We start from the raw sequence: 26,754 nt of genomic DNA on the forward strand, positions 1-26,754 counted from the left end.
CAGCCTGGCACGGGCACCCCCCGCCCGCGCGCACACCCTCCTCCAGCCCATCTATCTCCGGTTAATTCCCAGACGAGAATAACTCCCAGTAAGTCCCAGGGAATGGGAAAGAGGCGGGGGGGGGAGGTTTTCAGATGAATCCTGCAGTAACAACAACAGCGATGGTCATAATAATAATGATCATGATACAATAATAACAGCAATAATAAAGCGAGGTCATTATTATTATCATTATTATTATTTTAACCCGTCTCCTACCTCAGACAGCTGAGGACTACCTTTATGATCATCCTCCTTATTAGTAACAACCTTATGCTCATCCTGATCATTATTATTATGAAATGGGCCCCATCATGCGAAGACCTTTTAGGATTTTTTTTATATAAGTCACGTGCCTTTTCATGTTTTAATTATTCTGCCAAATATTGATCTGCACTTCTAAACCCAGCAGCAGACACTGGGCCGAGGAAGGAGTCAGGCTCCCAGAGCCGGCAGAGATCCCCCTGCTGGGGGGGAGGGGGGGATGAAGGGGAGGAGGTTTAAGCAATCGACGTGTCTTCTTCTTTTTAACTAAGTTTTACCTGATTTCCACTGGACTAATCCTGACCTGGATCTACCACTGTCTGGTGCGGATCCGTGCACAGGGGCAAGTCGTGTGTCTGTGTTTTGTGTGTGTGTGTTGCAGATCAGTGCCCAGGGGCAAGTCGTGTGTGTGTCTGTGTTGCTTGTGTGTGTTGTGTGAGTGTTGCAGGTCAGTGCCCAGGGACAATTCCCCCGTGTGTGTGTTGTGTGTGTGTCTGTGTTGCAGGTCAGTGCACAGGGATGAGTCGTCTGTGTTGCTTGTGCGTGTGTGTGGCATGTGTGGGTTGCAGATCCGTGCCCAGGGACAATTCCTCTGTGTGTGTGTGTGTGTGTGTGTGTGTGTGCGCGCGCGCGCGCGCGTGTGTTGCAGGTCAGGGCACAGAGACAAGTCATGTGTGTGTGTTTGTGTGTTGCCTGTGTGTGTGTGGCATGTGTGTGTTGCAGATTAGTGCCCAGGGACAATTCCCCTGTGTGTATATGTGCCCCCCCACCTCGGATCCAGCTGGACCTTGCTTCTTGCTCTAATCGCTGCCCCCTCCCAGCCCAGCCGCTCTCTCCCCCTCGCACTCCGGGCGAAGTGATTGCACTGCACTCACCTTTCCTACGACATGCTGGGGCGGCTGAGGCGGCGAGACCCCAGCTACCGCCGACAAACCATCCGACCCCCGCGAGCCACGAAGTAACCGGGAGGGGGAACGGGACGGAGGACGGCGTGAAGAGAAAAAATCAAAAGAATAAAGATAAAAAAAAAATCCTTGCAAGGGGCTGCCACCACCTCCGAGGCGAGCCCAGCAGCAGCAGCAGTTCCTGTAGGAGCCCGGGCGGCAGGACGGGAATAGGAGCGCTGGAAACAGTAAAGTCCACTCGGATCAGGTCCTCCGTGCTGTGGCTGACAGCTCCCCCACAGGGGCTGGGTGCATGGGTGTTCCCCTCCCTCCTGCTGTCACACCCTCGCCTGCTGCTGAAGGAGGAGGATGGGGGGAGGAGGAGGGCTGGATCCAGCTGAATATTGAAAAAAAAAAAAAAACTTAAGTCATTCCAGGTAAAACTCCCATCTGCGCCACCAAGGAAGGGGAGGGCGGAGAGGGAGGAGGGTATAAACTTTTTCCTGCCTCCTCCTCGCCTCTGCGCTGCCTCCCGCCGCGTCCGTCCTTCCTTCACCTTCCTCCTCCTCCCGGGGCTGCCTCTGCCTCTGCCTCTGCCGGGCCGCCCTCCCCCCCGCCACCTCCACCCGTGTTTTTTCTCACGCACGGCCAGGCAGGCGGCTGGTTCCTGGTTTGTGGAGCTGGCTGGAGGAAAAGAGGGAGGGAGGGAAAGAGGGAGGAGGGTGGCGGCGGGGGGGAGGAGTATCTCTCCCTTCCCCAGGCGGAGCGTGTCTGTCGGCTCTGACAGCGGCGCAGGCTGGAGAGGGGGAGCCCAGCCCACCCCTTCCCTCCCCGGCGGGCTCGGCTCCGGCCCGGCGCACCAGACACCTAGAGGGGGAGGCGGGCAGAGCACAGGCCCCGGCCAGCCAGCCAGGCCGAGCTGCAGACATCACGCGGGGGAGTGGGAAGGAAAGAGACGGGGGTGGAGACGCTGCTGCCTGCCTGGCGGTGCAGGGCCCCTGCCTGCCGGGGTGCCAGCAGCTGGGGGCAGGGCAGCAAATGCCCCCCGACCCATTGCCACACGGGGGGGGGGGGGGGCTGCCACCCCACTGAAAGCTAGGGTGGCCGGCCATCCTAGAGGACCTTCTGGTTTTCTGCCCCTCTGCCCTTTCTCCATACGAACTCTGCTGCCTTTACGGCCTCTGTTTTTCTTTTCCAGGGAAAAATAGTGGCCGTAAAGGCGTCCGGTTTCGTATCAAGAGAGGACAGCCGGACTGTCCTCCAGGATGGCCATCAGTGGCGACACGTAGGGGGCACACAGGGGTGCATGTGCACCCCCTGAGAGTGCCAGTGCACCCCCTGGCAGGCTGTGCTCGCCGCTTAGGTGATGGGCATGGGGGGCACACAGGAGCGCCGGTGCCCCCTTTGCAAGCGCCCCTGGGGAGTGGAAGCGCTGCAGCTGCTTCCAGGAGCACTGCAGCCACTTCGCGATCAACCGTGGTGGGGGGGATCCTCCAGTCGGCTAGATTGGCTGCAGGGGGGACCCTCCCTGGGTTGCTGACTGGTCGCTGGGGGGCATGTGCCCCCCCTGACTAATGTGGCACCAGTCGCCCATAATGGCCACCCTACTGAAAGCTCAGAGGACCCTCGCACCCATGCAGAGCTGGCGAGGTCAAGTTGGCGCCCAAGTCAGTCAAGTCCCCTCAGGGGTGAAGAGTCTGCTCCAGCATCACGGCCCCCTTCTTCAAGCCCAGCTCTTAGAAGGGGCAGCTAGCTGCTGCCCTCCCTCTCTGCACTGGACAAAATCTAAAGGGGAATTTTGGCTTTCTAGTGCTTCCTTTCCAGGCAGGGAGAGCCCACAAATCAGTCAGATGCGGGCTGCTCTGAGAGGAAAGCTTCATCCTGGTGGTTCCTAAAAGTCACAGTTGTGATACAGCCATTATGGGTTAGTTTCTTTTTTTGTGTTCGTTTGGGGTTTTTTTGGTGGGGAGGTAAAAAACCCGCCATAGTTATAATCATTTGATTCTATTAGGCAGATCCCCAAAACAATGATAGTCTTGTGAGTGGATTCACTCAGCACAAGCTGCCCTCAGCATAACCATCTCCACTGCTAAACAGTCACCCTAACCTTTGTTTGCAAAGAAAAGACACTGTCATGTGAGAATCAGCAAGGCCTAACCAGGAGGGACTCATCTCAGCTCTGACACTGACTCTTAGGGTGATACCCACATTTCTCTGATCTCCCTGGGTCAGCTATTGAAGGCCCAAAGTTGTCTAAGTTCTACGCGCATGCACTCCTCTTGTTTAAAATGATTTATCCTACATCAAGAAATGCAAAAATCTGGAACTCTTGGCTCCAAAAATTTTACTAAACCAAATGCAGAACCAAGTAGCTGAGGGTGCAGTGACTTATTTACACTAAACAAATGAATCTCACAGCATTTTAAGTTTCCTGCATGACTAATTTTTAGTATGCTTTATATTAGGGCCCTGTTTTACAATCTGTTCCACATTTGGACTTTGGCTAGTTAAGGGATATGCTTCTCTGTGTTAAGTTACATAGGTCGAGATTCTCCAATTTGGCTCACTGAGGTGAGTTTAAATCCAGCACCTGCATTTCCCACGTAATTTAATAGGAGCTGAAGAAGGACCAACCCTCCTGAAATCCATCCATTTTCATTTAGGTGCCTCTGTGTGGATTTAGATACTTATATCCAAGTTTAAACATGCTGGTCTTAATCTCTGTGCTGTATTTTCAACAGCTTTGAAATGAGTATAATACAATCCTCATAAACTTGACTGTGATAATTGAACAGTTAATGTTGCTAAAGCTGTATCTTTTTTTGCCTTCAGCTAATGCAGAAAAAAGTAACTTTATTTTGGGTATCAAAAAGTGGACACTTAAAACTAATGACATCAAAAAGTGGACACTTAAAACTAATGAATTAATATTCCACTAATGGCTGGGATGTTTTAAAATGTTGATTTTTTTTTAATTTTAGGGCACTAGATATCTTCTAGCTCTATTTTCTTAATAAAAACATAGAGGCTGAAGAGTTGGCCACACTTTAAGGGCCTGACTCAACAAGGTGTTCAAGCATTCTTAAGCATGCAGGAGGAGGACTACTCAGAAATAAAGGATTAGGGCCTTTGGTTTTAATTCATTTTTTAATCTGGTTCCTCCAAGCATCCGTCAAAAGTTTATGGACAATTGTTGATCAGTGTTAACTAGAAATGGATAAATCACTTGTAAGGCCAGACTTTGAGATGATAGAGTATTCAGTAGCATAATTTCACAATTAGCTTGCTATGTTATTGGAAGCAAATCATATTTTACCATGCCTATGCTAATGCTCTATATTTCGCCATAATTACAGCTAAAAAGGAGAAACCTACTGAAATGTATTAGAATAAAAATTTGGAACATTTTTGTTTTGCTTCTTTTATTTTCTCATTTTGTGTCATAACATTTGGTTTGGAATTTAGGTACTTTATTCATTTAACGTAGCTATAAAGCATGGGTTAGACTCTCAAGTTCATAGGCAAGTGAACTGTCCACCTGAACACATGAGCACCAACCAAGCAACAATAGTACAGTAAGTTCAATAGGATGTATGCATCACTCTATTTCAATAATGACTGCTTTACTGTTTGAAAAAAAACCCTTTGTTTTGCCTAGAGTACATTTTTGTTAGCTTTCAGTCAATTTCTGTCGCCACTCCTGTACACATTTTCTTTTCCCAAAACAAGGGTGCAAAAAAATCCCCTGAAATTAATATCCTATGTTATATATATATAAGAAATGCTAAAGCTAAATAAATACCCATAAGTGCCTTCACATTGTATATTTCATTGTTTTACCTCATACTGCATGTAATCATGGCGAATTAAAAAAGCACCCATGTGAGAGTGAGTGCAAGATGCTCAGAAGTCTTCCACAAATTCAGTGGAAACCTCATTTGTTTTTTGCCTGTGCCTCATAAGGAGCACTTAACTTTTCTGTACCGTTGTACTGTGTATTTTTAGCAGCGCTTTAACAGCTGTCACTAACAACTAAGATAACATCTTGAACAAGAAAATAGGATTATAATTTTTAATTAAAAAAACCCTAGATAATTATCAAGATATCAGATGCAATTTAGAATTTTTAACCAGTCAGAAGAAAAGCCATCTTTTGCATCTATGTTCACTCTGTTAAAACATGACCCTATTGCAAAAATAATAAAACAAATAGAATTAATACTTTTTCAAATTTATTTTAAAACATGCATGTAAATATGGGATAGGTTGTCAAAATTCTGTCGAAGGTGTTCTCTGATTACTTTTCACGGCTATTTGGCAAGAAGTGAAATCACAGAGCATCTTGTCATAATTTTTCAAGTAGGTCAAGAGGAGTGCTATGGACACCTTGGATGAGAAATTCTCTTCCCTCGCATTAGATTTTATAAGGGAGGTTAACTCATGTCAGACACATGACATGGGAAGCAGCAAACAGACAAGTGTAAGCCACTCTGTGGCAGATGTCATCTTTGTTCCTAAAGATAGAGGTAAATTTGCTAGGGATAATGCATTACAAAACCAGATAACACTAAAACGAAGCAAGTGTCAAATTTCCCCATCACCTGTACTTGCTAAACTGAGTGAGTTTGCATTGGGGGCAGTAGGAGTAGAGGTGCAGTGTAAAATCAGCCTACTGTACTATCTTAGTTAGAGGTCGTGTGCCCTATTTTGAGAACTGAACCAAAGCGGATGAAGTTTTGAGTTAGTTCCAACTAAGGCAGCTGGGCATTTCCCATTTCGAGCTGGCTTGTTGAAAGGAAAACACATAATCTCATATTCAAATATATTATACTTTACACTTCTTATTTTCTACAAACTTAATTTCTTTTGCCATTTGGTTCATTTGTTTTTGAGTACTGTGGAATTTTAGTTGCTTGGTGGATATACTTTAGGAAAATATTGCTAATTTTTTAAAAGATCGGGCTTAATAGATTAGATTTTAATTTCTCCTCTTAGACAAGAACAGCTAAGCAAAGTTCTTGAGAGAGGAGAGCACATAATTTTTAACCCAGCTAATTTTATTAAAATCAAAGTTCTTGGTACTGGATGAAAATGTTTTAAATCCTCAAAAGTAATGAAAAAATATGGAAACCTATTTTCCATATGGCATGTTTATGTTCTATTAGATATAAATATTTAATTTGTAGCCTACCTTGAACAATTTTATACTAATTATAGATATACTTGAATGTTTTAGCTAAGCAACAGGACATGTTCCCTTTTAACCTAGTTTACTTTTTTTTTTTTACTTTTTTTTCTTGTTTTAATGCTCTTTAATGGCCTAAGCTATAAACGTGGTTCAACCACATCTAAGTATAGTACTGTAATACAATTGCATTTCTAATGCATATTGACATTAGCAACCACTTGCCTGTGTGGAAGGCCAGGTCATGCATTTGAAAATGAAGGTTTCTACTGTATTTCAAATCATTATTTTTATTGCTGATTATTACTGGTAGTTTTGTTTCGTTCAAAATGAGAATTTTCTGGAAAGAGCTACATAGTTTAAAAATGAGCTCTCGTTGACAATGGTATAATAGATGAAGCACAAATAATAATACACATGCTGTACTCTATATTTCTTGTAGCTTTAGTATTGCCATATGAACATATACCAACATATAGTTTATTTTCAGTTTCCAATTAACTATATGAACTGATATTTGCATGAACTTGCAAAATACAGAATTAAAAAAAAATGACACCACAGTGAAAGCTTGACAACTCAGTATTAATACTTTCCAAACACTGAAAATTAGTGGCAGGTAATTGTATCTTAGTATCTATCTACTATCTACTGGCATTTTTACAGTATTGAGAGGCAACTTGCATTGTAATCAGATTAAAATTTCCTAGTAACTATAACAGTACTGCACTTATGCCAAAAATTCAGGCATAGTATATTAAAGCAGTAAAAAAAAAAAAAAAAGACCAAAGAACACCCTCCAGCACGTAATAAACATATACAATGCAAATTAGAGGAAATTATTTAATCACTGCGAAGGCTAGTGAATTTAGATTACTATCACAGTACTTCTAAAAGAAGTACTAATCTTCAGAACAAGTTGAACCCAAATTACCATGACATCAAGGTTACGAGTAGGGGGAATTAAATGTTTAATGACAGTATACTTTTGGAGATACATCTTACCTTCCTTACAGTACAGGAAGAATTCATGTCCAATCTTTCATATTTCAGAATACTGCTATTAAGATGATATGATCCCTAGAATCATGTATTGTAAGATGTTTTACAAATAGAGATGGTATAATATGAAAATCCATGAGCACAGTAGCACTGAGTCTTGAACATCTGTCAGTCTTCACACAGGAAAAAAATGTAGATAGCATTTCTCTGAAGCAGATCACATTCTGGAGTCATAACATAGGGTGTGCCCCAACTCCCCTTAAAATTAAAGGATATTCCCATTGACTTCAGTGTAGTATGGACTGGTCTCTTTAATAAAAGGGTGGGTGGGTGGTTGTTTTTTAAATATGTACTTCCTGTTCAGGTTGTGCTTCAGCAGGAGGAGCTGATGCAATGTGCCAGATCCCAAAAATTAACTTGGTTTGTTCTGTGCCTTCAGATTCATATAGCACAAATTAGAAAGTTGGCCCAAATGAATCTCCCTTCTCTCCATTTTAGGAGTTATACAAAGATGGGTGCCACTTCAGACAGATTTAACTAAAAAAGGAACATATTGTCACCATGTAGCCTCTTCTGTATCCTACTGTATCAACCCTGGCTCTAAAATGAAGGTCAAGTCATTTCCTAAGGGTATGCTTAGGCTGAATAGCTGATGAGCAAAACTAATGTGTCCCAATACTTTCTCCATTCTGCCCTCTGACACCTTCCTACACAAAAAAGTGGGTGTTTTATTAAAAGATAGAAACTGTGACATTGGGCGATGTCTGTGCCAATTTACCAATTCAGTTTTGTTTTTTTTGGACACCTGGTTATATTTCCCCCTCTAGTTTGAATATAACCTTTAGGCCAGGTTATTTAGGCCACACATAACTTGCACCATACAGGACTATCAGTATGGGCTTGTGATATTTATGACTTTTATGTACCAGCAAAAGCTATAGTGGAGCCCCAGTTAAACCAGCAGTACATCTTACTTTATTGACAGAAATAAAATAAAATAAGCATTTTTTAAATATAAGATGTATAAATTCTGCTGATATAGACTAATATAGACTAGGGCTCAGTAAGCTTTGAGATTTCAGTTTGTTGCAGGAACTTGGCACTTACTGGAGAAAGCTGTGATTTGAGCAATCGGGGGTCACAACCACTGAATGGTTCTACCCCTATGAAACAATGGCTTGTGACCAGCAGGGTCACTGATGACTGTTCAGAAACTTATATTCAGAGTCCTAACAAGGCAGCTTAGCTGATGCCTGGGGCAATGGGATGCATGGGACTTTGCATTGGCAGCACTACAGCACTGGTTGTGTAGCTGCAGTTCTAGCTATTTTCCAACCTCCTTCCCACCCTCCTCCCCAAGTCAGCACCCCACCCTAGTTACACCACTGCTTATAGTTATTTGTGGAGGGATTGAAACCTAGAAAAAGCCCAACAGAACCACAGGGGCAACAAAAGAAGTGCCCTGTAAACAATGGGAACCAATTCATCATCAGAAAGGGGAACACCCAGACGGAGAAAAGGAAGGTTAGAGGATCTGTTCCTCCACTAACTACTGACCAAATGCAGTTACTCACAAGAAGAGGGAGTATCATTACCTGAATAAAACCTGGCGTGGTGGAACTGTTTGGGGTTGGTTTCCCTAAGATCTGCTGTTCTCTTGTGATTTTAAAGAGTAAACTTGAGTCTATGAGAAATTTTCTCTCTCAGCCTACATGTCCTTGCTTTAGCTGCCATGCAAGTCATATGCCTGGTGGGCTGGGCCAGTCTGAGGGTCCAAGGCACTTCTTTTAGGGCTGGACTGAGGCTAGACTGTAACAACCCACTGTTCAAGAAGAGTTTCAGAAAGGGAGTACAAATGAAAGTGAGTTTTACAGAAATAAGATACACAAACCCAAGGGTGCATTTAAGTATGTCCAGTTTGACAGTTGGATTTTATCACAAAAGACTATTTTCTATTCAGAGTGGGGTGGGGCCAGGTTGTGACAGAAACCTCCTCCAGTGCCTTTTGTGGCCCTTCTATGTCATGAATGGGTAGGATCTGATTTGGGGAAAATCCAGGAAAATTTGATGAGTACTAAAGCCATGGTCTAGAGGTTATTGTATGTCTAGAAGGAGGAAATTATGGATTTCCTGATAAGGGAAAAGACTCAGATTTGGGGCCAAGCTGAGACTCTTGTCTACATTGGTATTTTTTACAAACCTTTGCTTTTTTCTACTAACCACACTACTGCATAATCTCTTTGGTGTGGTTATTAGTCCCTCATGTATTGTGAAAAGTATATAGCTGTTCAGGGGAGAGCATTTAAATATGAGTAGGCACTTAGAGTAGAGAGTACTTGGAGTTTTTATATGAACCGTATTTGTCTTTCACTTGAATAAATGCATTTCTTATAAGAATTTGAGTGTAATTATTGTAAAAACCACACCAGGAACTCTTACTGGCACCTAAAGGGTCAACTTTTGGGGGGATACCAAAAGGATCACTTCGTCTTTTAATTTGTCCCAAGCAAATGGTTTTGCTGTGGTAGTTGAAAAAGAAGTCTTCCACGCAGGGGGCTTCAAGCCCCTTGATATACCATAGAATAACTCAGCTTCTTAATGAATCTTGGGGTCCCAATGCTATAAAATGTTAATTAGAAGTTGTATTTGTGAATACAACCAAAGTTGAAAAAAGAAGACCCAGAGAGTTAGACTTACACATGCAATAAGACTAAGATCTCTGAATGTTTCCAATTTTGTCATTTCTATGCACTGATTCTAATCTTACATACATCTGTTTTATACTACTATAATTGTATTTAATTTCATAAAGCTCACATTTTATCCTAGGGAACCTAAATTACAATCAGGCCCATAATAGCTTCAAATGTGTCATAATTACCTGGCCTTACCCAGTATATGCTCATATAATTCCATTATATTTAGTATATTATTTCTGTTGTAAGACCAAAAATATTCCACTATCTTTACTAAGTTGCTTGCTCACTTGCCTCTGCTTGCAGACATCCTCTGTATTTCATTTCATCATGATGTTATCTAACACGTGGAAACCCGATTTAAGAAACAAAAACACATACATTTGAATATTTCACCTACATAAGTAAAAGATCCTGACGGTGTTTTGTTTAAGAAATATAGGGAAAAATCACTTTTGTACTGGATTTCAGCAGAAAAGGAAAATTTCTCATGAATCTATAAGAAATAAAAACAGAATGGAATAGAATTACTCTTGCATTCTAAAATATTGTGCTCTTATCAAAATGGCACATCAAGTGAGATACCATACTAGATGAAGAAAACACTCCCAGAATCCTAAATTCTTCAGATAGCCTTAGATTTATTTATTTATTTATTTTTTGCTATCCTTAAATTGTTGCCATCATAAGTTATTGGATGGGTTAGGAAAGCTGGCACGGGCAGCAGTGAAGAAGCACTCATCATCATGCATGTGTCTGCACACAAGTATTCCAAACAATGAAGAATATGATGAAAAGAGGGTAATGGAAATGGGATTATGAGCAGTCATTCCTAGAAGCAGCCGCAGCCATATATATATATTCATTTTCTACTGGGAGAATCCCCACTCTTCCAGTTGAAATTAAGATCATACAAGCATTTGCTCTCTCACACGAAACATGCCTGATGTGGGAGGAAGATCTCCCTTGTTCAATAAGAAAGTTCTTGCCTGCAGGACAGTTTCTCTCACATGAATTAATGCTTCCCTGCTACTCCACTCTTCCCAGACCAGAAGCAGTGCCTCCCATGCCTTTCCACAATGGGGGTCACCCTGGTCTGGAGAAGGCATGGGGAGCAGCAGCAACTCCACTTCTTTTGGGACTATCCTCCTGCTGCTCCTTCCCCTCATGCAGACTGGGAGAAAATGGGAGGAGTAGTCAACAGCCACTCCCCACCTGTTCCCCAGACTGGGATGTCTGGGTTTAAAGAGAGTGGGGAGCCCCCTTTAAACACCTATGTGCAGCAGAGGATGGAGAGGCTCCCCAGTTGCATGTGGCTGTTTAAAGAGTCCCAGCCATTTATAGCTGAGGACAGGGGAACTCCCCCATCCCCAGCTGCACATACCAGGAACCTCTTTAAGCCAGAACATACAGATGGAGATGCAAAACCTCCCTTATCCTCAGCTGCACATGCCTGGTACCTCTTTAAACCAACTCATGCAACAGGAATGCCTCTGTCCCATCCCACACTGGTCCCGGGTGACTTTGCTACAATGGCAGAACACCCCCTTTTCTCCCTGCACTCCTCTGAGTCAGCCCAGAGGAATGCAAGGAGTGGGGCTACTCTCCTGCTTCAGGAACCCTGTCCCACTCTAGCTCCCAAGCTATTTTTCTACTGCAAAATTCTTACCAGTAGAAATGAATGTCTTTTAGGAAGAAATGTTTATGTATATGAGCAGAGTAGCCCATGTCATGGGAGTAGTATTATATTTCTTCCCAACTACTGGTTTGGCACCTGCTTCTTGTATTTTTTCTTCATGCTAGTGGAACAAATTCGGCCTAGTTTAAAAAAGATATTGAGAGCATTTGTATTAGCAATCTAACTATGTGGCCCTGTCACTGTTGTAGCTGAGTACTTCATAATTATTTATCTTCACAACTCTCTGTATGAGGGAAGTATTAGTCCAATTCTACATCCAGGGAATGTAGAAACAGAAAAATTAAATTATTTGCTGCAAGGTCACATAAGAAGTCTGTGACATAGCTTGGAATTGTGCCCAGACTTCCTGAATCTCAATCAGTGCCTTTAATCATAAGTCCAGATTTCCTTTCTGACCAGTTGCCTTCCCAAGATCGCAACGTGGTTGCCTTTCCAAAATCACAATATGATTATGAATAATGTGTGGTTAAAAGTATTTTGTAGTTGTGTGGGAAAGGCAACTAATAGGATTTTTTTCAAATGTATTAATTATTCAAATTTTTAAATGTTGGCTGTATGGATTAGTCACAACTATTCCAGATTCATGTTGTATCATGATTAGTTCAATAAGTAATAGTATATTTTCTGCTGCTTTACTGCATGAATGTGCATGTGGTTCTGGCATGACTGTTGTACATGCACATTTAAAAATGGGCTTTGCACATAGACTGGTGCATGCAACTATAAGGTCTGTTTTTCATGAACTTTTTTCGACAGTAAAACTCAGCTTCTGGAAAGCAAACACAAAAGAGGCATGAATACATCCAAATTAAATTACTTTAAGATTCAAATGCATTTACATGACATTTTATTTATTTATGCATTTTGCATCATTTTGAAAAATAGTAAAGTTGAAAATATACATTAAAATATTTCAGGTTTGCCACATCATTTATTAATACAAGTAACATCACTATGATATACTTCAATTTTTTCTTCTATTTTCCAGATTAACATGGCTATCTAACTCTCTCCCACCTACGCACTACCAGAGTAGATTCAAGTAAGTGTATTCTCTATTTAACATGCTGGTAAAATGCTGACATATATACTCCACTGAAGATGTGGTTAAATCAGGATGCCAGGAAGGAAAGGGAATATGACCGTGCAAGGTCTAATGCATTCTTTTCAATGATTTGTCTGGAGTTTAAATCAGGAATTAATGGCCTATTGCTTTTCTCATCCCGTTTACTTTACTTTTGTTGCCTTTATTGTAATGTATAAACTGAAGAAGCTGTTTGTGTTTTATACTATAACTGATTTTATTACCAAAATATAAGTGTTATTGTGCTCGTAGATGTGACATGAGCATCATAAGGAAGTAATATTGCGTCAGGATATGGTTAACCAGATCAGTCTTCTTTAAGAGTCTGATTTTTTTGCAGAAATAATTGCTAGGGGGAAGTGGTGTCAAAGTAGCTATGGCCTCTTCAAGCTCTACCTTACATGTGCCAAAGTTTGCTACCAACTGGTCCAGCTCTAACTGGGTACTTGGTCATTTGGGTTATGGAATCAGAGAGCTGAATGTGAAGGTAGACTCTATGGGCACGTCCCAACAAGCACACACATGCAGGGGCACATTTCCTGCAGGAAAAATAGCTGCAACACCTGTTTGTGCCTCTACCATTTGTCCCCAGGCATGCCCCCGCACGTGTGCTCTGATATGTGGCAAAGTGACCCAGGTGGAGTAAGGGAGGCTGGGCCTTGCACCTGTGCTGGCTCAGCAGTCTTATCTGGAGTTCTGGGGGCCTCCAGGGGCAGCAGCAGCACCAAGCCAGCTGTTCAGAGCATGGTCAGCCACCAGAGTGTGGTTCTAACTGGCCAGGCTCCCTTTCTGGTGGCCTGTGCTGTTGTGCGTGCCACGCAGCTTTTTTCAGCAGTAGGGTTTTTGACACTGGGTGTCAAAAAAAACAGTGTGGCAAAGGGGTGCACATGCACCGTGTGCAGTTTGCAGCACCTCAGACTGCTTTGAGGCACCACAAACTGCACGTGTGTGCTTGTCAGGATGCACCCTGTGGGTTTTTGGCTATAGGAACTGGTGTGTTTTAAGCATGATAGCTTATTGATCTTAGGAAGGCTTTTGACTTGATAGAGTATGGGCCAAACAAATGTATGTACATGCATGCTAGGTTTTGCTTGCATATTCAGGTAATGCATTGAAATTGAAAAATTGAAGTCACGAGGATTATAGTCTGCTTGACAGCTAGACAAAAGATACAATGAAGCAATTCTCTTCCCAGATATAATATTAGCTATTGATCTTTCTAATGTAGACTCTTTAATTCTGCTGTAATACAAAGGCAGCTGCCATCAGGGGGTAGTCCCCAGAGAATGCCCAACTTAACAAGCCAGAAGCAAACAGGAGACTAGAAGAGAAGAGCAGTGTACCAGAAAAAGTGATTGCTAGGCTATAGAAGGAATAGAAAAATACTATGTTTAGTTCGTTTTTTTACTCTGCTTTTAGATTGTTGTAACTTTTGTGACTTATTATCAACATAAGGATGAGAGGGATCAGACCCATTCAACTTAGCCAGTTCAGCCAACTTGGTAGATGAGTGAGTTTAAGAACTGGGTGCTTTTTTTGAAAGCACTTCGTGAGGATCATATCGTTCTATGGTGGCATTTCTTTATAAGCTCAGCATGGAGAGTGAGTGAATAGAAGGGGTTGTGATCCATTGTTGACAGCCAGTGGGTGAAGAGAAGGCAAATATAAAGCCCTGTGACTCATTGAGCTTGCTTAATAGCAAACAGGAAGAAAGAAGATAATCACACTATTAGAGAAGGAATGATTACAATTTGATTGCCAAAGAGACTCCAAATACTATATATTGTCTCTTAAGGACCAGGATAGGCAATGGGACCAAAAAGGAGGAGATTATCCTGAATTGGAAAATTCACATTAATTACTTTATTAATAAATACTCCAAAAAGTTACAGATGACTTCTAAGACAGAAAAAAGAAAGGGTCAGAGCAGGTGGTCTTCGAGATGCTTTCTGATGCCAGGTAAAAAGAAGACTAATACTGGAGACAAAAAGGTGTGGGTTTGTCAGATTTTGAATTCATGGATCACTCAAATGCTTACTTAAAAGCACTGCTTTTTGTTTCTCAATCATAAGAATAAGAGGACAGCATATTACAAAATTAGACACAGTAATGAATGTTCAGAGCCTCTAACAGGATGAAAGAGGATCCTGCATAGGTATCTGAGTCCACTTAAGTGCCTAATAGGTAGAACTGGATCTGGCCTGAATAGTGTCTCCTAGTAGGGCATTTTGTGCCTGACTTAAAATAACTACCTCTGAATTCAAGAAACCTCAGCATTTTGACAGCTCAGGGCCTTTGCAACCAGGCTTTTGCCCTTTCCCCAGATGTCTCTCAGCAAGCCTCGGTAATATCCAGTCTTTTAAACCCATTGGCTTTTACTCCCTGGAGCATATCTCAGCATGCCCCAATAATATACAGTCTTTTAACAAAATAAAACAAGTAAACAAAAACCTTATTGTCTTGGACACTAGGAAGGGTCTGCTGTGGCTTCAGCTACTTCCCACTGCAAGCTTGCCCTCCTCATAGTCCAAGAGTTTCCCATTCTTGGTGCTTCTCCTCCACACTTTCTTCTGGTTCTGCCTGCTGGGGATTTTGATTCCCAGTGAGCCATTTTCACATTAGCCTTCAGAGAGCTGCATCCCCTCAGGCAGGAGAACTGGGCCCCTCTGATACAGTGACCAAAAGGAATGATGGAAAACTTCTAAATGTGAGAAGTATTTCTCAATTAGTTATATGAAGTTTCAATTTATAAATACGATTTGACACTATTAATAAACCTTTCCAGCAAGATGGTTGGTAGAAGTTTGGGAATGTATTGTCCAGAAGAGAGTGTGTCCAGAAGTGGTGTGAGTGATAAGTTGATTAGGGTATTCCAAGATATAATTTTTTTCTTGATCATTTCCCCAGTACTGAAGAGACCTTGAAAACAAACAGGTTTGCTTTTGGTGTGATATCTAGGCTGTGCTTGATAAGGTGAGTGGACAGTTATCTGAATTGGCACTTGTAATTAGGCCACAAAGCATATATGTATTGCCTTCTAATAAATATCCATTTCTGTGCAATGCACACGTGCTACCTAGATAATGGTGTTTCTGACATTCTTTTTCAGTTTTACGTGACAGATTCCAGCAGCTCACAACATTTACCCGTGGACGTCACAGGAACTGTAGAATTGTTGACCCATGGGTCCAGTCAGCCATAGGTTTAATTAAAACCTTTACCCTAAGGCTTTTTAGGGTTTTCAATGTCAGTATTTCTGAGGCCATAGAATTAGAGCTAGGAATTATGCAGGGCTGGAATATTCCCAAACTTTGGTGGTAAAATGCCTGGGTCTTGGTGGGTCATGGATTAGTTTAAATTACTATATAAGGTTTCCTTGCTAATGTGGTCCTTTTGGTGGAGAGTGGCAGAATTTCCTGATCTTTGAAAGACATTTCTGATAAGAAAGTCCTAGAGGGAGTAGTCCATTGATTGTAGACAAAGGAAAAAAGACAAGCATCCTATAACCAGTGAGATTCTTTTAGGGTTACTGGATGTTCTATCAAAAATGGTGCAATTATGGGAAGGAATGAATTACCTTTAAGATCAGTGTTTGTTGTGGTCTTGTATATTTCATAAGAGTTATTGAGCTGGTGGCACAGATGGTTGGGGACAGGACCATACACATGTTATTTAGAATGAATGGAACACATTTAAGGGATTTGAAAACAGACTGTCTTGGCAAGGATTGGCCAAAAGCCTAAGAGAATTCTTATATCAATGTATGTATCAATCAAGACCATCTTAGTCAACAGCATAATTTGGAGGGGCAGGAGCTGGAGAGTGGTGACTGGGACACTGCTTTTAAAAAATACCCACTGCTGCTGCTAGTGGTAGTTGACCATATTGCTGCTGCCAGCATTGTGGGAACTGGTGCTGCCTCATGCACTGCCACTATCCAGGGCACACAGCTGCCTTGTTACACCTCTTAGTCATACATAAGCATCAGCTAGGCCCACTGTCTGTGCATGATGATTTGCTACAATGTGAACCTACTTGGGTATCAACCCAGCTAACTTCTTTGCACATTTCTTTGAGGATCAAGAGAGCAACATCAACAATATCAAAAGCCATTGATTTTCAAAGGACTCTAGAGCTATGGGAATCTAACTGTTTTAGCACTGTTGTGTGTGTGCCAGTGGAGGTGCTGCCAGGATGGGCAATGAGTTTCTTTAGCCCTGCCTGCTTGTGATTATGAAACCTCTTATACAAAACCATCACCTGGATTTGCACTTGCTCTGTAGTGCAGTTGTTATATAAGAGACCTCCTGGTTGTCAGATGGATCACAAGTTGGCCTCAAGGCTGCCTACATTCAGTGGTATGGCAGGCGAGGTACGCTCAAGGGATTAGATCATACCTTGTCTTTACTAATGGATCGGTGAACTGTGACCATGTAGAGGCCTAGTTATTCACCTTAGTAAAAAATATCTTAGGACCTGCACTGGAGACAGCTAGAGAGAGAAGATTTAGAGGAATGAGGGACTGATTATACAATCATGCCTGAATGCAAGATTGGTTTGGTCAAATGTGCTCACGGGATAAAGTTAGGCAGGGAGCTATTGAGCTGGTCCATCTGGGTAGAGTACACAAAGGTATGGAAAGAGAACTGTCCCGGGGACTGAGAAAGCAAAGGAAACTTACCAGGAGAGCAGGACAGGACAGATGCCGCGACAGAGGGAAAGCCCGCACGGCTCGTTAGCCGCTTCTACGTACAGCTGCGGATGGCAGCTGACGGTGACATCAGACTCCGGCCAGCGGATTTAAAAATGGCAGCTGCCACTCCAGAGGCGGTGAATAGCAGGGGGAGCAAACGGCTGTCAGGGGCATCCATGATGCTAGCCCTGCTGGACAGACGAAGAAGATCCAGCGTGCCGGAGAGAACAGTGGCTCGGAGGGGAAGAGTGACAACCAGAACACCGGCAGATCGACCCGAAGCGATGGATTGGGTGAGCAAATGAAGATTGAGATGACCCAGGAGGATTCAGAGGACCCCAAAGTATGTGCTGAGGCAGTGGGTGCGGGCATTTCTGAAGAGGGATGAGAGGCCGAAGGATCACCTGGATGGCGAGAGATCAGGGCGGGATTGCCGCTGAGAATAGAGGATGCTGAGTAAGGGATAAGGGTGCAACTCTAAAACAGCCGAGAGGTGCTACTTCCGTGCACAATAATAGGAAGCTGGTGGTAGGGCAGCGAGGTAGCTGGTACAGTAGGACCCCTTTGAGGAGGCACATAGCACATGGTGTATAGGGTGACGGGTCTGTGGTGGGATATCTATTGTAGTAGAGGCTAAGGCACCGGTTCAGGCTGGTATGAAGGAATCTACATCAGGGCAGGAGTAACCCAAGGGTTCTGAGGGAAACTCGAAGACGAGAGCCGTTGTAGAAGCCTGCAGAACCATCACTGAGCGGGCACGGGGAAGTGGAGGCCACACGTGGCATGAGGCCAGGGTGTAGGGGTGCCGGAGCCCCGTGTGCTACCGACGAGCCAGACCCAGGTCACCGAGGGACCCGTGAACTAGCCCCGCCCTGCTAGAGTAACAGCAAGTCGTGGCAGGAGAGAGCAGGGTTGGTGACGCGGGAGGATGAATGACCACGGTAACACCCTAGTCCGGAAAAGGGAGTAGCCAATGACCCGGAGATCAGGACTCCCAGTAGTGACTCATGAAGGCCTGTCAGGGACAAAAACATACTGGTGATTCCAGGATCATCTGATATAAGCTTGAGGTTTTCAGGGTATAATGCAGTGTATTTTTTGGATGCCAGGGCCAAGATTTGCTTTTGGGACATAAGGGATTGGGTCAGACAGAACAGAAGGGGTTGGGGGAAAGGAAACCAAATAAATTACTGCTGGCCACCAGTACAGTCCTTTTCAGTTCACATAAAAGAAGCCAGATACCGGAAGTAAAGAAGACCTGGAATTTTGCTGGTGAACCTTGAGCCTATCAAATAAGGGGAGATCTGAAGTCTCTTCTGGCTGACATCCTCTCCACAGAAACCTCTGCCCCCCTTGCACAGGAAGGGTGTGAGGATTAAAAACTCCTAGCTGTCATCTGGGGAGATTTTGCCCTGAGTTACAGATGATGTAGTTGGAGCCTTGTAACCTTCTGCAAAGGATCCCTTCAAATACCTGGCATGTTAAACAAATATGGTTTCAGCCTCCTGCTTTAATCTATCCCTGCCTTTATTCACCTGGATGTGCATGGTCAATGGAGCGTTTCAGGGTGAAATTCTTTGGGTAAAGATACAAATAAAGAATAATAAAGACATAGAGGGAAGACTACTGGTACGTGGAAAAGAAAAAAATAGGAAAGTTCCTGGACCAGCTTTCTAGGCTTGAAACCACAAGACATGAAGCTCGCATCAAATTAAATTTTCTGGATCATGCCTACACTACCTTCATACTGTATTCCACCATGAGGCACACCCTACTTCATGTATTCATGACCACCTGAAACAGAATTGTGATTTAGTATGTTAGAGCAGCCCTGAGAATGTGCTGAGCACCAGCCTTAGGTTCTTTGTCTCAGGCGTGGTTACTGGCACATGTTCAGGGCTTCCTTCTTTCTGGTATTTGGCTTGTGGGAGTGTGTGGGCTGGGCATTCTTCATGGTAGCAGTCCCTGGTGCAGTGCTATAGACATACAGGTACCTAATCATGTTTCAGTTCACATATAGCCAACCTTGGCAAAACGAAGAATCACCAAGATTCATAATAGATTGGAAGAATAACATGAACAAAAATGGGAGAACTCATCCCAATGAGGAAAAACTAAATGAAAACACCTGAAAAGCATACTATGGTAGTAGTGCTCGTGGATTAACATACCACAGAATGGATTTAGAATAAAGATAGTTAATTCAAAGAAAGCTGCTTTTGGAGAATTATCAACTCTATCAAAGAACCTATTTGAATACAATGTGGAAGTGTAGTGGAGAACCAAAAAGTTACCCCCACTAAGGCAAAATAGCCTGCACTTCCTGTGAGAAAAAATCAAGGAACAAGAAGCCAGTTGTGTACTCTCATGAATGGATACTTTGAGATCTGAGGAGGAAAAAGAAATGGGAACCAGAAATGTATATGGAGAACCCTCAAGGTCAGCAGGGAATAAATTTGTACATCAGAAAAAAACATTTAGTAGTGCTGCCCACCCAGTTGCATAAAGGGTGGGAAAGAGACATCTTTTACAAGATCAGAAGTAAAAGAAATGCTAAGAAGATAGTAGGGCCATAAACAAATGAGGCAGAGTCTGAAATTAATGACTATAACATCACTCAGATACTAAGCTTCTTTCTAAAATCTCAGTGAGAATAATGAAATAAGAAAGTGAGGACAGTTAGGAAATAATAATAGGGAATAGTTACAAAGGGAAAAGTAGTCAGGATTCTCACTTACCTTCCTTCCAGAACAAATAGTAGTATTGCCCTCAACTATTGTGGCTGCTAGTACATCTGCAGGAAGCCAGAGCTGTCCTTACAGACTCTCTGTGCTAGCTCTGGAGTCCTTTGCCTTTTTTCTTATTCTTAGATAAAATATCTGCATTAAGACCTACCTACCAGGGCATGTCAGGTTGATAGCTCCACTTAGAATGTCTGTAATGCAGGACTCCGAAGTGTGAAGAAGAAAGGAAAGTTTAATGTCTTGGTTCTCTGGTGGGTTAACTTTTTAACTATAAGTCTTTTTTTTTATATAAAATGTTTTGGGGCTGTGACATATGAGAGGGGCAATCATATATGGTTTTATTGACCATTTTGGGCAAATGTTCCCCTTTGAGCATAGGGGGCTGAACTAGGTGGCCCAAGAGGCCCCTTCTGATTCTATTTTCTTTCATTTATTCCATTATTTTTAAATTTTCTTCTGTTCCAGTGATTTAGATTGCAATTATATGCCTACTTAGTGAATATGAAGGTACACAAATTTAAGCAATTAGAGAATATACATATGCACATGGCTAGATAGGTGCTTGTCTCTATATAGCTGCACAAATTCATGATTTGTATGTGTGCAACAGCATAAAGACAAGCACTTATGCACATAAACGAATGTATGGTTTTGGACTGAAAAGTAGGTCTATAGTTTAAAATTCCCTGAAGAAGACATTTTAATATGATTTTCCACTTTGGATCCCTAAAAACATTATAGAACTTAATAATAGCAAGCAAATATCTGTTTTTAAGAGTTTTTATTTTACTATGTTTTAAATAATTTGAGTTCGTTCTATTGTATATGTTATATGATATATATAACATATACAATAGAACAAAGATTATTTAACACATAGTAAAAACTCATAAAAACAGATGTTTTCTTGCTATTATTAAGTTCTATGATGTCAGTCAGGTTCTTCAGAGTTAGAAAATGCAGCTGTTTTAAATAATTTGAGTTTGTTCTATTGTATGTTAATATATAACATACAATAGAACAAACTCAAATTATTTAAAACAGTAAACTAAAAACTCATAAAAAGATGTTTGCTTGCTATATGGAGAATTAAATTCTATAATGTCAGTCAGGTTCTTCAGTATTAGGAAATACAAATGTTTATAGCTTGTTAATCATATATAATTCTCTCTCTCTCTCTCTTTGTATCTGGGAGTGTCTATACATGCACTTTTACTACACAGTCATCAAATTTACTGCACAGTATGGGTATGTGTCTACATGTGCACGCCCATACTGCGCAATAAATATGGTGACCTATGCCAATGTGAGCATAAATTCGATACCTGTATCATGCAGGTATCAAATTTATGCCCGATTAGTTACTGCTCAATAATGCACGTGTAGACACCTTACTGCACAGCAACACTGTGTATAGGGACTGAGTTGTACTTTATTGCCTGCACATGTACATACTGGCCTATTCCTGCTTACTGTGCAGCAACTTACTTTGAAGCTAGCATAAACACAAATGTAGACATGCCTACAAGAGAACAAACTCAAACTATTTAATGTATATGCGTGCGTACGTACGTGTATGTGTGTGTATATAATTTCTTGTATATTATACATCATTCCATTTGCTTTCCTAGTTCTTTGGCTGGTCTGTAAAAATAAAATAATTACTGTTATTTTGTTAGTATTAGTATGTATCAGTACACTTAGAGTAATGGACTTGTTGAACATATCATCTTAAAGCAGCGACCATATATTTGATTCCCATGATACGCAATTGAATTAACAACCTAAAATGATTTGATAGATGTGTGGATGGACAAGAAGACTTTAAGAAGAAGACTTATCCTTATTGTTACTTAATTAGACAACATGATTCTAATTCAGCTGGATTTGGGAAAGAGAATTTGCTTGAAATATTGTGTTTGCTAGAAATTAAAGTGAGCCATTTGACATCTGGGAGGCCTTACTAAAGAAATATCCTCTGTGGTCTTGACTGATAACTAACTTTTCTCTTTCTAGCAAGAATTCTTGTTAGTCACACTGCACAGTATTAAAGATGTGGATGCTGTAATGCTTTTTTTTGGTGGCAGGGTAACAATTATAAATATTGTATTAGTGGAGTCACAATGGGTGCTTTTGAAAGGCACAAATGTTCTTTTAGATGGAATTTATGGCTTCCTAAAATAATGAAAAAGAAAAAAAAATTGAATTTGGAGGTTAGGAATGCCAAAAAAAGGTCTGAAACTGTAGACATCTCTCCAGATTTGCCTTTAGATCTAAAAGCTATGATAGATTACTGACCTGACCTGTGCAAAGAAAAAAAGTAGAACTCCAACCACATAAGTCTTTTTTGGCTATTCTGCTCTCTAAAAGTTGGTAGACTTTGGCAATTCAACATACCCTTTTTCTGGATTGACCGTGGTATTTTTTTCTGGGGTATTTTTGTGGAAACTGTCAATTAGTTGACGTCATTGTATCTGGAAACTGTTTCACATGCATTGGTACAATTCGTATGGAGAAAACTGTGAAGTACAGTTCTAGAGATGCAAAGAAATGATGCTTACTAATCTAAGATCCATCAGGGAAACTTAAATTATAAAAAGGAAATTATGATTTGAGGATTGCAATGTTGATATGAAGATTCTTGGGTGAGGCCTATGTTAGTGGATTATAATGGGCTGACTTGCTATGTACTCTGCAATAACATATGAACATGGGAATGACTATTGCTTCCACTAGAAAGCCTGAGCAAAATGAAGGATGGAAATGGATTTTTGTCATCTTGACACAAGCTCCAAGCAAGCAGTACTAGGTAACACCTGAAAAAACAAGAATCAACAGAAACCATTTTCTGAGGAAACACCCTTAAAGTAGGTACAAGAATAAATAAGGTAACTTAAGTTGAATCAAAGAACATACTAAGCTGTACATTTCTCCTGGAGTTTTCCTGCAGGATTAAGGTATGAGAGCCAGCCACCAAGATGAAAATCTAAGGCTGGGAAAAGACATTATATTTGTCCCAAGAGCAAATGTTTATGCTTGTCCTGGAACAGAAATGTCCAGGATTGGCATGTCTACATGTCACCTTTCTAATCAAGGTTTAGTGAGCAGCTGAATTCACTGCTGCTTTTCTGCCATTGATTTCATAATGCAATCCCTGGACAACCATTCAAATGCACTTTACAAAGTCCCAGGATAAACTGTTAGTACTTCTTATCCCATGAACTTTTTAGGATTTGTCTTGGTCCATCAACAGGCATGGGCACCTGAATGATTGCATTTTTTTCCTGGGATAAAATGGTTAATTCTGAGACAAACGGGACATCATTTTGTAGCTGAAGTCATGTTCCCATCCTTTATTATAGGAGAGAGCTGTAGGTTCTTCCACTCCCATTAGTTCTGTTTCAGCACTTGGTCTGTAATTTAGCTAGAGGGATATTTCAAGAAGCTTCAGTAACTGACTTTCCAATAAATGTTGGGGTTAATACCCAGCTCTAGCCTTTAGGTCAGCTGAGAGAAACAGTCTCTTTTAAAGACCCAAACTCATTTTTCCTTTAGACATATATCCAAGACATGTTCCATTTTATACTACAGTTCAAAGTGACGGATGAGCGGTTATTCATGGAAAATATTAATTGGTTTCTGGCCATGCACAACCATTTGTTTTAATGGATTCACTTCAGCAATACTTTTAGAAGAATATTCTACCTAATGTTAATCAAAGTTATATATTGATAGCCATTTTATTAATTTGAAAAGATTGATATAAGCTGCCATCTTTATTTGTTAATGTCAAATACATTTTTGTTATAGATAGTCCTGAGCCAATACCCCTGTTCCTAGCACTCTTCATCTTTGAGTTTTCAATGGGCAAATGAGCTTTAGATTTTTTTTTTTACATTTTTCTGATTAAGATATATCTTTATTACACACACACAAACACACACACACACACACACACACACACACTATGGTAAATGAGCAGTAATAGTAAGGTTGAAAAAGTCAAGCACTCAAATATTAGAAAATACCAGAATTAAATGCATCTTTATTTTGGTTCCCTTGTGTATATTCATTGTGACAGTGCTGTCACAGTTCATAAAGATGTCAGGCCTACTGGATGGAGCTGGGATTAAGGACCAGCAGGGTTGCAGTGAAGAACTTCAAGTTGGGAGCAACCAAGGTCAACCTGAGTTCCAAACTGACGGATGGGTCTGAAGCCCAGAGTCCAAAACTGAACAGGAGGACTGAACAGGGACCAGAGCTCAGGAAGCAAGCTGAAGTCCAGACATCGAGCTGGAAGGTTAACCAGGAAACAGGGAGTCAGAGAGCCAGATGAGTTACTGGGACAAAACCTGCACAAGGACTGGAAATCAGTAAGTTGTACAGTGAAGATCAGGTACTGGAGGGGTTCCTTAAAAGCAGACCTGGAATGAATCAGAGAGAAGGGGCTAGGACTTTACTGGTGTTGGTTTGCTCATTGGATTTAGCTGATCCAGCTAGGCTTCAGGGCATGAGCCATGCTTGGCCTAGTCCTGACAACAACGTATCATTACATGTTCACATACTTTTATTTCTACAGGACCCCTGCCTCTTTCAGTGTGCAGAATGTGAGAATGCAGTGTTGTGAAGGAGACTGCTATTTGCTGTCTTCTCCCTGCTTCATTAGTAGTATAAATTGGAAAAAGTGTGGTGATTAAGGTACAGACATTCAAAAATCTTGAGGTGGAATTGATCTTAGTTATGCCGTTTTCTGTAAGCTGTGTAGTTTAGATTGGTAGCTAACAGAACACACATTCACCCTTTGGTGGGGGTGCAAATCTTATCATTTTTAACGGGTACCATTTTTTAAACCAGTCTATGTGCACCGAACTTCTGTTGTGGTTATAGGTTGGTTTTATGGGCTGGACTTCTGTTCTGTTATAGGTATAGACTAGTTTCTAGTCACTTATACCAGTAAAAGTGTAATGACTGTACCTGAGCTAAGAGTGGAAATAGATGTTGCCTTTGTGATGCCCTATGCTTTTTTTATGGCAGCACAAAGGCCAAGTGAACAGATGACCATACCCCTTGTCATGCCACAAATGTCCAAAATTTGTGGCCATGATGAAGTAGTAATAGTTTTTGCTGCTTTATTATGGCAGGCATCTGTTTATGGCAAAAGAGTGCAGGTAGCCTGGAGCTGCCTATGCTTTCCAGCCGCTTGGGGCAGGAGCTCCCTGGGCTTAAGGGACCCAATTCTGGGCGCTCCAGGAATTCTCATGCAGGATCAGGCCCCTCAACTCTCAGGAGCACCTGCCTAGCTTTCCCATCTTACAGAGAGGCACTTTGGGTAATCTCTACAGTGTGCCTCTAAGCAGGGACATGCAGGGACTCTAAGCAGGGTCACATTACCCTTTGTTGCATTGGATTGGGCCCCTGCCTGTTGTAATGTGTGTTTCATCCGATGGACAAGAACATCTGTGGCAGGACACATTTCCTTTCATAGATTTATAGATGTTTGGGTGGGAAGGGGCCTTAGCAGATCATCGAGTCTGACCCCCTGCCCTGGGCAGGCAAGACCGCTGGTGTCAGATGACCCCAGCCAGGTGCTTGTCCAATCTCCTCTTAAAGACCCCCAAGGTAGGGGAGAGTACCACTTCCCTTGGAAGCCCATTGCAACTTCTGGCAGCCCTTACTGTAAAGTTCTTCCTGATATCTAACCTAAATCTTCTCCTCTTCAGTTTGTGGCTGTTGTTCCTAGTCTTGGTAAACAGAGTATCTCGTATTCCTTGCTGCCCCACCAATGAATTCATAGGGATCACAAGATCACCTCTCAGCCTTCTCTTGCAGATGCTGAAGAGATCCAGGGCCCTCAGCCTCTCCTCATAGGGCTTTGCCTACAGGCCCCTAACCATGTGAGTGGCCCTCCTTTGAACCCTTTCAAGGTTGTCCACATCCCTCCTGAAATGTGGTACCCAAAACTGGAGGCAGTACTCCAACCAGAGACTGACCAATGCTGTACAAAGGGGAAGTTTCACCACCCTGTATCTGTTTCTCATTCACCTGCTAATACATGATAAAGTGAGGTTAGCTTTACTGATCGCTTCATCATATTGATGACTCATAGATTTTCATAGATTTCATAGACATTAGGGCTGGAAGGGACCTTGGAAGATCGAGTCCAGCCCCCTGCCCAAAGGGCAGGAAGTCAGCTGGGCTCATAGGATCTCAGCAAGATAAACATCCAATTTCTCTTGAACGTGTTCAGAGTACGTGCTTGAACCACCTCCGATGGCAGACTGTTCCAGACCTTGGGAGCTTGGACAGTAAAGAAATTCTGCCTCATGTCCATCCTGAAATGGTCTTGTAGCAGTTTATGACCGCTTGATCTCATCATCCCTTGGGGCACTCTGGTGAACAAACGTTCCCCCAGATCCTGGTGGTCACCCCTGATAAACTTATAGGTGGCCATCAGATCACCCCGA

General features: G+C 42.0%; 1 protein-coding gene and 2 long non-coding RNA genes across 3 annotated transcripts in view; 2 read left to right on the forward strand and 1 right to left on the reverse strand.

Moving 5' to 3' along the window:
* The window catches only part of NR3C2 (nuclear receptor subfamily 3 group C member 2), a 315,216-nt gene extending 313,307 nt beyond the window's left edge, over positions 1-1,909 (reverse strand). The window contains exon 1 of the mRNA XM_019534451.1: positions 1,179-1,909. The gene's annotated coding sequence lies outside the window, so the exon portion shown is untranslated. The remainder of the gene's footprint in view (positions 1-1,178) is intronic.
* The window catches only part of LOC109309658, a 33,079-nt gene continuing 7,696 nt past the window's right edge, over positions 1,372-26,754 (forward strand). Inside the window, exons 1-2 of the long non-coding RNA XR_002100997.1 lie at positions 1,372-1,455; positions 12,758-12,811. This is a non-coding gene — a long non-coding RNA (uncharacterized LOC109309658). The remainder of the gene's footprint in view (positions 1,456-12,757; positions 12,812-26,754) is intronic.
* LOC109309659 lies at positions 2,755-3,965 on the forward strand. The gene is made up of 2 exons (XR_002100998.1): positions 2,755-3,111; positions 3,199-3,965. It is a non-coding gene; the product is annotated as an uncharacterized LOC109309659 (long non-coding RNA).

The sequence above is a fragment of the Crocodylus porosus genome, unplaced genomic scaffold, assembly GCF_001723895.1.
Source record: "Crocodylus porosus isolate Cpor-Errol unplaced genomic scaffold, CroPor_comp1, whole genome shotgun sequence".
Lineage (NCBI taxonomy): Eukaryota > Metazoa > Chordata > Crocodylia > Crocodylidae > Crocodylus > Crocodylus porosus.